This window comes from Epargyreus clarus, unplaced genomic scaffold (assembly GCF_041222505.1).
Source record: "Epargyreus clarus isolate Ecla_fem2 unplaced genomic scaffold, WU_Ecla_fem_2.2 ptg000013l, whole genome shotgun sequence".
In the NCBI taxonomy this organism is placed as follows: domain Eukaryota; kingdom Metazoa; phylum Arthropoda; class Insecta; order Lepidoptera; family Hesperiidae; genus Epargyreus; species Epargyreus clarus.
In genome coordinates this window covers 6,694,960-6,709,290 of record NW_027332221.1, presented here as the reverse complement: position 1 = coordinate 6,709,290, position 14,331 = coordinate 6,694,960, and the positions used below count along the sequence as shown (strand labels likewise).

Below are 14,331 nucleotides of genomic sequence, written 5' to 3'. Positions count from 1 at the left end.
CAACCCTGATGGCCATGACCCGTTGCGGCTTACGCAAAAGGGTCCGGTTTTGGACAGATATATCGGCCCATATAGGCGCCCCGTAAAGTGCCATGGACCGCACCACTCCCATATAGAGACGGCGGCAGCCCACATTCGGTCCACCTAAATTCGGTAGCAGCCGACTCAACGCTCCGGCGGCTCGAACCACTTTGGGAGCCAGAGACCGGAAGTGCTGCTCGAACTTCCATCTGCCGTCGAGCACGAGTCCTAAATACTTCATCGAAGACCCGATGCGGATGGAAGTTCCCCCCACGATGAGAGCCGAATCGGTTAGAGGAGCCCTCCGCGGCCCGTGAAAACAAAGAGCCTCCGATTTCTCCAGGGCAACCTCCAGCCCTAACCGCCAAATGCGGGCTACTACGTGGGCTACACCCGCAGTCGCTAGCACGCGAGCTTCCCTGAAGTCGCTGTCGCGGGCCGTCACAAGCGTGTCGTCAGCATAGCAGGTGACGGCAATCCCTCGCAAGTTTTGCCCGCGCAGCACCGCATCGTACCCGATGTTCCACAAGAGTGGCCCTAGAACCGATCCCTGTGGAACACCGCACGTAACCTCCCGCCGGCGCCACTCGCCGCGCGTAGGGTACCTGACGGACCTTTCCGACAGATACTCGCCGACCACTTGCTTTAGGTACTCCGGGACTCCAAAGTACTCCAGTGCCTCCCTAATTCGATCCCACGGCAAGGTGTTGAATGCGTTGGCGATGTCAAGTGACACTGCCACCACCACCTCGCCGCGAGACACTGCGTCCTCCGCCAGTGCCCTCACCCGAGCAATAGCGTCTAAGGTAGAACGGCCCTGGCGAAAGCCGAACTGATACTTGCTAATGTTCGGTCCCGTTTCCTCTAGATGCCGTATAAGGCGGGCGGCCACTATCCGCTCAAAAAGCTTGCCCACCTCATCCAGCAGCACGATCGGCCGGTACGCAGATGGCGAGTTCGCCGGTCGACCATCCTTCTTCAGCAGGATTAGTTTCCCCTCCCTCCACGGACGCGGGAACCGACCCTGACGGAGACATGCGGTAAACAGCGTTCGCACTCGGGGCTCCAGGGTACCCGTTGCTAGAGCCCAAGCGCGTCCGGGGATGCCGTCCGGGCCAGGTGCGGTATCCTTGGCCCGCATCCGACATATGGCAGCCCCAAACTCCCCAACGGTGACAGGCGGAATTCCAACGCCCCCCAACGGCAGCCTTTCAGCAGGGGGATATTATATTATATTATATTATATTATATTATATTATATTATATTATATTATATTATATTATATTATATTATATTATATTATATTATATTATATTATATTATATTATATTATATTATATTATATTATATTATATTATATTATATTATATTATATTATACTAGCAGAACCCGCGGCTTCGCCCGCGAAAAAAAAAATCATATGACTGTAATTGTAAATTTGTATCTTTAACAATTATAACTATAAAGTAGCATTAATATTTCATTAATAATTTTTTTTTACATTTTTTTTTCGTCACTGTGTCCTAAATTGCTTCTTCAAGCTTTCTTCAGAAAAATACACTAAAATTCTAAGTAGTGGACTGTAATGAAACTTCTTTAAAATATAAGTTTGATGTAGGAGACAATAATAATTACTTACAATATTCCATAGGAACCGTCCATGTTATTCTCTGACCCATATCCGTTGATATGTGAAAAGCGAAACACAAACGTATAGATAGGAATCGTATTTCAACTGGTTGGTGGCAACTGTATGGCAAATCGTTAACAAACCAAAACCCTCTCTCACAACTTTTGGTTAAGGTTTAGCTTAAAGTATGCGGCCTCACATACAGTGGTTCTTTCCAGGGTCGTTGGCTGGGTTAAAGCTCCCATTCTTACCGCCTGCAAACCCAGGAATCTCCCTTTAGTCTCTTGCTACAGGCGGGGGATACTGTAGCCATGTTCTAGCCCAAAATTTTAATCCAAGGTATCTACCATACCCCACGGCAGGGAAAAAATGTCGACAAGCAGTGTATCCAAAGTGGTTGCGATTTAATCAGTATACCAAAATGTGAATGTGATTCCAAAATTCCATGTGAATAGAATTACGCATTATCATATATGAAATTTGCACCTATCCACGTTATCGTGTAGTTGTGCTTACGTGTAAATAGACCCTATCTTAAATTTTACTTTTCTAACTTGGAACGTAAAAGTTTCCCGTATAATACATTTACCAATAATTTTACCTCCTTAGTGGAAAAGCATTCCTATGTACATATATATCAATAAATAGGAATATTAATTAGTAAATTTCGGAAAGCTAATGTTCAACACCAGCGGTCAGCAAGCCGTGACCCACGGGTGGTGTATGGCCCGCGTCTCTCTTGTCGCCCGCGGGTCTACGCGTTATTAAAAAAACCGTTGCTCTGCACTTCAGCACGCGCAATACATTCCCATGGTAAAAAAATATGTTACGACGGCCCGTGGAATATCGCCCTACACTAAATCTCTCTGCACTCTGTTATTTTTCCAAACACTCCAAAGAAGTATAACTTCAATAACGGTTTTTAGAGAAACTTTCTTAACTTATAGTACTCTAATGGGGCTGATTGTTAAGTAGCTAAAAATGTTGAAACAGGTGTGTAAACAGAAAGGCATACTGCATACACCGTTTTGTAGCCGTCTTAAGGGTTGATCTACATTAAGCAGTGACTCAGATACTTCATTCTGTCTAATAATAATTTTCGTAGTGCTTCCTTCCAAATTAAAGGATTATAAAAAAAAGTTCCTACCTCTATTCAACGACCTTAAGTGTTGATTTTTCAAAAACGAAAAAATAAGTATTAGGTATATTATTTACAATCAGAAAGCCAAATATTAAGTTTAATAGACTTTGCTTCATAATCAGCTTATTTCTAAACACACTTTCAACCCCTATATTTCCCACTTAGGCATAAGTTTTCCATAAATGGTGTTAAAAAGTTCTATCATTCCCAACCAGAAAGCCAATTGCTAATTTTTGCAGCCTTTGCTTCCAAATTAGCGGTTTTTAAAATAAAGTTGCATCCCCTATTAAACGACCCTAAGGGTTGATTTTCCAAAAACGGTGAAATAAGTGTCCTATTATTTTCAATTGGAAAGCCGAATACCAAATTCCATAGACATTGCTTCAAAATCTGCAGACTTCTAAACGTAGTTTTTACCCCTATTTAACCTTCTTAAGGGTAGATTTTCCATAAACGGTGTTAAAAAAGCTCTATTATTTCGAACCAAAAAGCTAAAAACATATTTTAACAGGCTTTGTTTCCAAATTACCGGATTTTAAAATAACGTTCCATCCCCTATTAAACGACCTTAAGGGTTGATTTTCCAAAAACGGTATAAAAGGTTCCCTATTATTTCAATCAGAAAGCCAAATACCAATTTTCATAGACTTTGCTTCAAAATCTGCGGACTTCTTAACCAAGTTTCTACCCCTATTTTACCCTCTTAAGGGTATATTTTCCATAAAAATTGTTAAAGAAGCTCTATTATTTCGAACCAGAAAGATAAATGCTAGTTTTAGAGTCCTTGTTTCCAAATAAACGGATTTTTAAAAATAAAGTTCCATCCCTTATTAAACGACCTTAAGGGTTGATTTTCCAAAAACAATGAAATAGGTATTTAATTATTTTCTACGAAAAAGCTAAATACCGACTTTCATAGAGATTACATCAAAATTGGGGGACTTTCAAACAAACTTACAACCCTTATTTATCCCAATAAGGGTTGATTTTCCAAAAACGATATAATAGGTTCCCTATTATTTCAATGAGAAAGCCAAATACCAATTTTCATAGACTTTGCTTCAAAATCTGCGGACTTCTAAACGAAGTTTCTACTCCTATTTTACCCTCTTAAGGGATGATTTTCCAAAAACAATGAAATAGGTGTTTAATTATTTTCTACCGATAATCCAAATACCGATTTTCATAGAGATTACATCAAAACTGGAGGACTTTCATACAAACTTACAACCCTTATTTAACCTACATAAGGGTTGATTTTCCATAAACGGTAGAATTACAGTTCCACTATATCTAACCAGTAAAGCAATGGCTTACTTTCATAGTGATGGCTTTCAAATTGGCAAATTTAAAATAAACTGTCAACCCCTATTTTACCAACTTAAGGGTAGATTTTCCAAAAATGGTGAATAAGGTAATTATTTATTTTCTATCGTAAATCCAAATCCCTCTTTTTATAGAGTTTACATCAAAATTGGGGGAGTTTCATACAAACTTACAACCCTTATTTAACCCACGTAAGGGTTGATTTTCCATAAACGGTAGAATTAAAGTTCTACTATATGTAACCAGTCAGGCAATGGCTAACTTTCCTAGTGCTGGCTTCCAAAATGGCTGATTTTAAAATAAGCTGTCAACCCCTATTTAACCACCTTAAGGGATGATTTCGAAAAACCTTTTAAATTATATTTTTATTATTTTAAATTAGAAAGCTAAATATGAATTTTCATCGAGTTTGCTTTAAAATTGACGGACTTTCATACTAACTTTCAACCCCTATTTAACCCCCTTAATGGTGGAATATCAAAAAATCCGTTCTTAGTGCGCATCTACATTGTAAAGTGAAGCTATATTCCAAATTTCATGATTGTAGCTTCAGTAGTTTAGCCAAAACCTTGATTAATACGTTTTGAACGTGAGTATCTTTTCGCTTTTATATATATAGATAGCTACTAATTAAAACAAAATTGGTAGTAATTTTCTGAAAAAAATAATAAAAAAGTAATAAAAAATAAATACACCTAAACGGTATTCGTTAAAAAAACAAAACAATTTACCTTACTTAATTAAACTTATCTTAATAACTAAAAGTACAATCCTATAATTAAAAAAAAAACAACTATTACAAACGACTGGAATAAATTCAAACAAAAGTATTTTTTCAAAATAAATACAAAAAAAAATAAAATAATTAACCTACACATACGTTATTAATATAATAATCTAATGAACAAAACAAAATAATCTATTTTCTCGACACCTCAGCTCGAAACGAATACAAACTTATCTAACTAAACAACTAAAAATACAATCCTACATTTAACAAATTAAATAAAAAACAATTCTAATATTATACTGATATTAAATTAAAATTAAAATTAAAAGTAATCTATGTTTCTACTAAGAATCATATAAATATTATTATTAAATATACACGTATTGTATGAAACAATAAATCGAATTTGTCATACGAAAAATCGCTTAACACGTTCCCTGCGGCACAGATTTTTCTGTACTTTCCATTACTGCGTTACGAGTTGTTTTAAACCTCGTCCTATATCCGACATTGTGGCGGCACGAGGCGTGTTAAATCCCACCGCCCGAAGGAGACTAAAATCCTTTTTTTGGCGCCAAATAAGACAAAATTGACGGCTTTTGTCTTGATTATTATTAACAATGAGTTGATTAACCTAAAACTGCCGCCGCCCTTGGTTAAATTCGTTACTTTAGATTCTATGGGTAAAATAAAATGTGGGTCTAATGCACCTCGGACCGCACTGAAAAATGGCAGGTTTCCATATAATTTAGTGATGGGAAAATAAATATCGATTTTATTTTATTGTTTTTATTTATCAACGTTATGGACAGAATGAATACAAAAAGGGGAAAAGTTATGGATGTCTTATTGTCTGAAATGTTTCATTGAAACATTTCAGACAATAAGGTTTTTTGCAAACAGTGCATTCCGTGAGATTTTTTTTTTGGTTTTTTTGTCTGCCCCACGACATGTCAAGAATGTGCGGAGTTTTTCGTAGCATCCGACACATCTCTTCTTCTTTGGACCCTTATCGAGATGATGTGCTTTCTTTGCAGTGGATTCTGAAAAGTAGGAGCGAGTAGATTAGGGTAAAGAGTAATCGGAATACTCGGTAACGATTTTGCCTACGTTTCCTATATCAATAATGTAGCTACTTAACTTTTGTTTGAACCATAACAGGAAACGTAATTATCTATAATGTAATTTCTTACTATACGGATATACGCCTAGCCTGCCAAGTCTCACTACTGGACTTTCACCTAGACAGAGTATATTTGTGACTTACCTGTTTTTGAAATATCTTCCTGTATTCTGATTCTGGCTCAGATTTTTCAACCGGTTTTTCTTCATCTTCATCATCATGGAGATCAACTTTTTTCGGCAACGTTTCGACATGATAATTTTCAACATAAAGACAGCGGTCCTACTTCGTCGCTACGCAGCCTCGACTGCGTTGCACAACACTAACCACGTGAAGCTAGCGTGGGGTGCGGTACGAGGTGCGTGGGGAAACGAGGCGTTCCCAACCTCGTTCCGCACTGTGTTAGCATTATTATTTGTTCAGTGCGGTACGAGGTCTAACAAACCCGACATTAGGTTGGTGTACCATAGAACTAGGAATCAGTAGCACATCACAAACATATAGTTATCACTCTCCTACACTGAACCAGACGGAAGTTATGCCTCTCGCACCACAGAGAAGTTAAAGTTTTTTCTTACCGCTATAACGACCAGACATGGACGAGGTGTTTTAAGCCGCGTTCCGCAGCTAACGTGTTAATGAACACAACCGTTCAACGACGTCTGCCCTCGCGTGTCTGCCCGGTCGGGTCGCGCACTCGGCGATGACGGCTTCTCTCTCGCTCGCTCTGCGCGCCGCGCGTTTTAGGCGCTTTAGATATTCCGTTTAAGTCAATCTTATCGTGATAACTTTCAAACTATTCGTCCAAATTACTTAGTGTAAAAGACAAAGTTTATCTACATTCAATACGTAAAGTGACAGATGTATCTATTTTCATAAGAGTTCGATAAATATTCTAAAATGTGCATTGTTAAAATATATCCAATTAAATTGTATGTTTGGTTCACTATTTTGGTCATAGTGACTTACACATAAAAGATAGATATATGCTGTCGCGGACTTTTATTTAGAACTATTTAAGATAAATAACCCTACAGTAATTATCTTTGTGTAACTCCAACGATTAGGGCAGCGCACGCCAATATAGCTCTCAGGCGGCTGATTTTTTTCCGACTTACTTGACAGTTATCGTTATATTATCACCAAATTATAAAAATCACTATAAATTTTAACTTATTATGTTATTCTGATATCAAAGCTATATTACTACAAAGTTTCATGAAAATCCGTTCAGTAGTTTTTGCGTGAAAGAGTAACAAAAATACACACATCCTTACAAACTTTCAGCTTTATAATATTAGTAGGATTATATTATATTATATTATATTATTTATTATTTATTATTTATTTATTTATATTTATTTTTTATTTTATTTTTATTTTTATTTTTTATTTTTATTTTTTTATTATAATATAAATGCGAAAGTTTGTAAGGATGTCACGTCTCTTTCACGCAAAAACTACTGAACAGATTTTCATGAAACTTTGCAGTAATATAGCTTTGATATCAGAATAACATAATAAGTTAAAATTTATAGGGATTTTTATAATTTAGTGATAATATAACGATAACTGTCAAGAAAGTCGGAACAAAACAGCCCCCTGAGAGCTATATTGGCGTGCGCTGCCCTAATCGTTGGAGTTACACAAAGATAATTACTGTAGGATTATTTATCTTAAATAGTTCTAAATAAAAGTCCGCGACAGCATATATCTATCTTTTATGTGTAAGTCACTATGACCAAAATAGTGAACCAAACTTACAATTTAATTTGATATTTTTTAACAATGCACATTTTAGAATATTTATCGAACTCTTATGAAAATTGATACATCTGTCACTTTACGTATTGAATGTAGATAAACTTTGTCTTTTACACTAAGTAATTTGGACGAATAGTTTAAAAGTTATGACGATAAGATTGACTTAAACGGAATAATATCTAAAGCGCCTAAAAGACGCGGCGCGCAGAGCGAGCGAGGAACGAGCCGTCATCACCGAGTGCGCGAACCGACCGGGCAGATACGCGAGGGCAGACGTCCTTGACGGTTGTGTTCATTAAGCGATTTTTCGTATGACAAATTCTATTCTCAAAGCGATTTATAGTTTCATACAATACTGTATTCGTTTCGAGCTGAGGTGTCGAGCAAATAGATTATTTTGTTTTGTTCATTAGATTATTATATTAATAACGTTTAGGTGTAGGTTAGCTATTTTATTATTTTAGTATTTTGTGTTAAAAAAATATTTTTGATTTTTATTCCAGTCGTTTATAATAGTTGTTTTTTAATTATAGGATTGTACTTTTAGTTATTAAGATAAGTTTTTGTTCGTTTCGAGCTGAAGTGAAGTAAATAGAATATTTTGTTTTTTAGTAGAAGTAGAGTAAATAGATTATTTTGTTTTTTCATTACAATATTATACGAATAATGTTAAGTTAGTTACTAAGTAGGTGTAGTTAAGGTTAATTATTTTATTGTTTTTGTATTTAGTTTGAAAAAATACTTTTTGTCCCTGCCGACATTTTGTCCCTGCCGTAGGGTATATGGTGGTTATATGTGGATTAGTTTTGGTGATGTGGTAGACACATAGACCTTGGTTTAAAACTTTGGGCTACAACAGGGCTACAGTATCCTCGGCCTGTCGTAAGAGACTAAAGGGGGACTTCTGGGGTTGCGGGCGGCAATAATGAGAGGTCTAACTGCCCAGCCAGCGACCCTATCTGTAGAACCACTGTATGTGAGGTATGCCTTAAGCTAAACACCAAAAGTTGTGAGAGGGGGTTTTAGTGCGTTAACAATTTGCCATACGGTTGTCATCAAAAAGTTGCCATACGGTTCCCATGTATACATGTGTTTTGTTTTTCATATACCAAGGGATCGTTATGATTTTTGTATAGTGGTTAGGTATTGTATGGGTTAGAGAATAACACGGAACACGGACGGGTGTTATGGAATAGTTTAAATAATAATTATTGTATCCTACATGAAACTTATATTTTAAAAAAGTTTCATGACAGTCCACTAATTAGAGTTTTAGTGTATGTTTTTGAAGAAAGCTTGACCAATTTAGGTTCACAGTGACGAAAAAAAATATCTGAAAAATATTTTATTAATTAAATATGAATGTTTCTTTATCGTTAAAATTGTTAAAGGTACAAATTTACATTACAGTTATTTGTATGTCATATCATATTTTTGCGCGGGCGAAGCCGCGGGTTCTGCTAGTTTGTTCATATGTAAAACCTTGCTCAAAATGTAGGTAATAAAATTGCAACACTTAATCTTTTCTGAACTGTTTTATATACTCTTACGATGACTATGGTCTACCATAATATTTTTGTTTATAAATAGATTCCCTAGATAAGCGGAATAGTGATCGGTGACTATCGTGGAATTTTCCTAACAATTTTACTTATAACTCCGTGAACATGTAATAGGCGTTTCTCGCCTTTTTTCTTACAATCCTTGTACTTTTATATGTTAATGGTATTTCATGTCGGTGTTAACAATATTGTTTCTGTATGTACTACCTATGCATGTCTTCAATGTGCTTACATGCATGCACGTAGACGCAGGGGGGGTCAACTAGGTAAGAGCAATGGTTATACCTACGGGGGCTCAATTTTGTTGCCATTTTAAATATACTTTATATTCTTAATATTTTTGTGTATAGTAACATCTCAGGAGATTAAAAAAAAACAAAATAAACAATATGGCGTCTTATGTCCTCCGGCGTAATACCCTGTGTGACATAATTCCTTGCATTTTTAATTCGCTACAACGCTGAGTCGAGCTTGTGTTCCTCCGTTTATGTGTTTTAAAAGTGCAGTCATAATCCAGTGAACCGATTTCGTGTGTTGAGTTTGTAACTCCGCTCGTAATCAGTGGTTATTATTTTCGAGACAGGACTCTATTAGTTAAGTAGTTATTTTATTTGCAATGGCAGATAGAGAGACCAAAAGGAAATGTTTTAAGTGTGGGTGTTCGCCAGCTTTAGATAATGTTAAATTGTTCCGATTTCTGAAGCCTGGTGTAACTTTGAGGAACTTAGCCGGTAAGTGCCTAACATGATCGCTAGAAGCCATTTTATCAAACCTTTAATTCTATGATTCTTCGTGCTAATTTTGTATATAAGTAAATCATTTTCCTAAATAACTCCTACGCTAAAAACATAAATTACTGTAAAACCGTGTAATACAAAAATATTCCACTATCAAAAACCGTGTGCGCAATGTTCACATAAATATTATATCTTTACATAATAATATACACATTAGACAACTTCATCACTTTAGCCGATTTTTAATCCGTTTATTGTGAATATTAGCAATCGTCAAATTTAAGTAGTAAGCTAGTAAGACGCTAATATGACTCTCAGTTACATCCTATGCTATAAATAGAGTTATGTGAACCTTGGAGCACCAAATAAAATAGTCCTGGTTTATTGGCATTACACATATAAATATATGTTTGAAAGACACCATTATTCATACAGATTATTGGAGAGCCTATTTTAGTCTTTCCGAACATGCATGTAACTTAATCCTTTTATATCTCGAGGGTTGATTTTGCATCTGTCACTTGTGATGAGCTAAGGAAACTTGCTTACATACTTTAATATTTATATACTTTAACCCTAAAAACATTGTCTTCTTAATTTGCTTTTCTGAACAGTTGTATACAAATAATAATTTGGTAACTTATGTTTCATTCACAGCTGTGAACATTGGGCAAAGTTTATTTTCCTGGAAAGGGCACCTACGCTTACATTGCTACATAAACTTCATTCTGAGCACAGAATGCTATGTCAGAAGCATTTTCAAGATGCAGATTTTGTAGACGAGTCTAAACAGCAATCGAATAGAGATGCTATTTCAATGTATCATGTAAGTTGTTGCTCTAATTTGATATAAATATATAAAACCAATCACCTCCATATTCATGTCTTTTGTCCTAAATGGTATTGTGAATATCTTTATGTAGTTTTATACCTTACCTTTTTATATTTTATACTGGAAACTAGTCAGGTTGGATGATCTCAAAAATTCAGGTAATTTTTAAAAATAAATTAAACTTAAAGCTGACAAAAAGGTTCTTTGGAAGCTCTTCACTTGTAATTGTGTATAAGCTATACCAAGGAATACATATGTTTTATTTTTTGTTTTCAGGCTAGTCCTACAACTGACTGTGAACCAACTATTGCCGCAGCTGAAGTGGTTAATCCTGTACAAAGAGTTGCCTTCAGAGATCTCACTAACTATCCCTCAACATCTGCTACAATAACCCACGCAACTGTTTCTGTTAAATTAATATTTTAAAGATCAAATAAAAGAAATGGATCTACTAGATTATACTTGTGAAAAGTGCACTCGCACCAGATGAAGGGTTCTTGCCTTGTTTTTATTGTTCTTTATTTAAAATAGTTATACCAATTAATCTTGTCCCTTGCCCTTATAGTAAGGGAGTTATCAGGGCGACAACCCTTAACGATTTTTTTTCAGTACTTATTTAAGATATCTTTATGAAATTTAAACTGTTTATATTTGTAAATTATGTAACAGTATATGTATGTCTATCCATAAGCTCCATATTTTTTTTTTTCAGATTATATGTGATATGGAAAATCGTAAGATACAATAAGTATATTTTTGGGGGTGATTTTTCACACTGATCCATGAAGTGACACCTACCAAAAATATTTATTTTTTTATACATTAGTATGCTATTTTTACAAATCAGAATTATAAAATAGTTTAATTGGTGGAACACACCTTAAATAATTAAAACCAATCATGGATATTAAGTGCATATGAATTATGTTTCGTTTCATAACTCATCGGATACGCATGTTGGCTATGTGATTTGACGGCATTCGACTGCACTAATTTGGAACATGTGATTTAGACTCTGTACTTAGTTATCTTATAGTATAATGTGATGTCTATATCCTCGAGGAATGGCTGTAATTTATTGAAAAGTTTACCGAAAAGGGGTTCAACGAGGGCAAACGCCCTTTGTCGTGCTGACGGCGTTTGCCCTCTTCTGCAAATCGAAAAGGTCCCTGGCCCTTTTCGATTTGCGATGGAGCTGGATGTACTCCATCCGTCAACTTTTTGATGAATTACATATCATTAAGAGTACAGTACATGCTCATTGAAGCTCATAATAAGAAAACAAGGTATCGAATTTAAATCACGTGTTCCGAATTCGTGGAGTCGAATACCGTCAAATTATATAGTCAATGCGTACAATTGCAATATTTTGTCACTAAGTTATGAAACGTTGTTATGCATATGTTTATGATTACAGATTTGGAAAATTAAAGGTTGTCTTGTACCTTATTTATTATTTTTTGTAAAAAAAAATATTCCCATACACACACACATAATTGGTGTCAATTTATTTAAGGTATGTTCCATTAATTTGACCATTTGGTAATTCTGATATGAAATAAATAGCTAATAATAACTTATATATTTTGTGTAGGTGTCAGTTTGGGGTGAACGTAGGAAATTGCGCCTAAAAATATACTTCTCGTTTCTTACGATTTCCATTATTGCAAATATTCTCAAAACAAATGATATTGAGTTTATGGATTACTCCAGTCAGTGGGGATTTTTGCCATACAAAAGGTGGTTTAGTGACAATTTTTACATATGTTGTAAAGGTTTGTACTTTGATGAAAAATTCAAATTTGTGACCTGAGTAGTGCCCGCTCGGACCGCCGCCTTGGATGAAAGGTGCTAAATTCTGTATTCTTCAATATAATACTTCAACAGTTGATCCTACTACAAAGATGTTCAAAACAAACTGTAAGTGAAAAAACAAATACACATTTATTGTTTCAACAATTTTTTGGACGTCTCACATGTATTGAGTTATAGCAGCATAAAGATTAAAATTTGTTCACAAATTACAATTTTTGTTGGAATAAATAACATTACATACCACTTTCTTACATCAAAATAGGATTATATGGCGAAATGTATTCTAAATTACCACCACCTAGTAATTAATTTGGAATATTCTGCCATGTAATCTTATTTTGGTGTAAAAGAGCGTTAAAAATAATATAGTGATATTTGTTCCAATAAATTGTAATCTGTGATCAAATTTTCATGTTTACACTGCTATCATTCGATACACGTGAGACTTGCAAAAATAATGTCCAAACAATAAGAAATGTAAAATTTTCTCTTCAAGTATTAATTGAATGATTTAGTCGTAGCATCAACCATTGGGGTATAATACAGATGTGGCGGTCGGAACGGTCACTCCTCAAGTTCACGAATTTGAATTTTACATCAGAATACATACCTAAACAACATATTATATAATTTTGTTTATAATATACCTAATAGTAAGTGGCTACTGTCGCTCATGGATGTCAGTTATCAACCCTGTATAAGATTAGATTCCTAGCAGAGGTTGGCCACAGATGCACTGCTGCCCAGGACTAAGTTGGAAGGCCTTGGAAAAGTATGCATACCTTACCACACTCTTCAAACCAGAACACAACAGCGCTCCTTCACCACACTCTTCAAATCAGAATACAACAGAGCTCAACACTGCTGTTACTAGACAAAAAAGGTGTGGCGCTAGGTGTCGTAATCGAACCACAAGCAGTTCTATCACCTTAAAAGAGTTGTTACTCCACCGTCTTTTGTATGGCAAAAGTTTTTTCCCCTACTAACTGGACTAGATAGCTAGATATTATTTAAATTTTAAAAAGTTATCTTAAATATGTACAGAGAGAAATAAATCGATAAGGCTTGTCATTCTCATTAATCCCTTACTAGATAGATCCCTTATAGGATAGAGACAAGTTTCATTAGTATATCTATTTGATGAAGAATAATAAAAACCCTTCATCAAACGCGAGTGCATATTTCATACGCTTAACATACTAGAGCCTTTATATTTGTATGATAAGATCATGTCAAATGCAATTAAAATGATTTGCATTATTCAAAGGTTTTAGCAATAAATCCCAATTTAAGTTTTGAGTTATAAATTTTACACCCGTAAGTCTACATTTACTGTAAAGACAGGCAAACACGTGAACTGTATTTCTTAAAACAGTACTTTAATTTCAATATAATTTTGGAGCATATTTTAAAAATGTTTTATTTTACTTTCTTCCCATATTTTAAACGTAATGTAGGCACTTTTATCTGTAAAATATAAGCATTGTAAAACAGTTTTGTTATGCTTATATTTTACGGGTAAAAGTGCCTACATTACGTAATAATTGAAAAAGTAATTTGAAATGTATTTTCAAATTTCCCGCTCATAATTATTCAAAATTCCCGCTCATAATTTTTCAAATTCCCCACTCAAAATTATTCAAATTTCC

The 14,331-nt window shown here is 35.2% G+C and overlaps 1 long non-coding RNA gene across 1 annotated transcript; it reads left to right on the top strand.

The window, feature by feature from the left end:
- Positions 1–9,693: 9,693 nt before the first annotated feature.
- Positions 9,694–14,088, top strand: LOC140746694 (uncharacterized). Its single transcript, XR_012102806.1, has 3 exons — positions 9,694–10,029; positions 10,693–10,861; positions 11,144–14,088. It is a non-coding gene; the product is annotated as an uncharacterized LOC140746694 (long non-coding RNA).
- Positions 14,089–14,331: the final 243 nt, after the last annotated feature.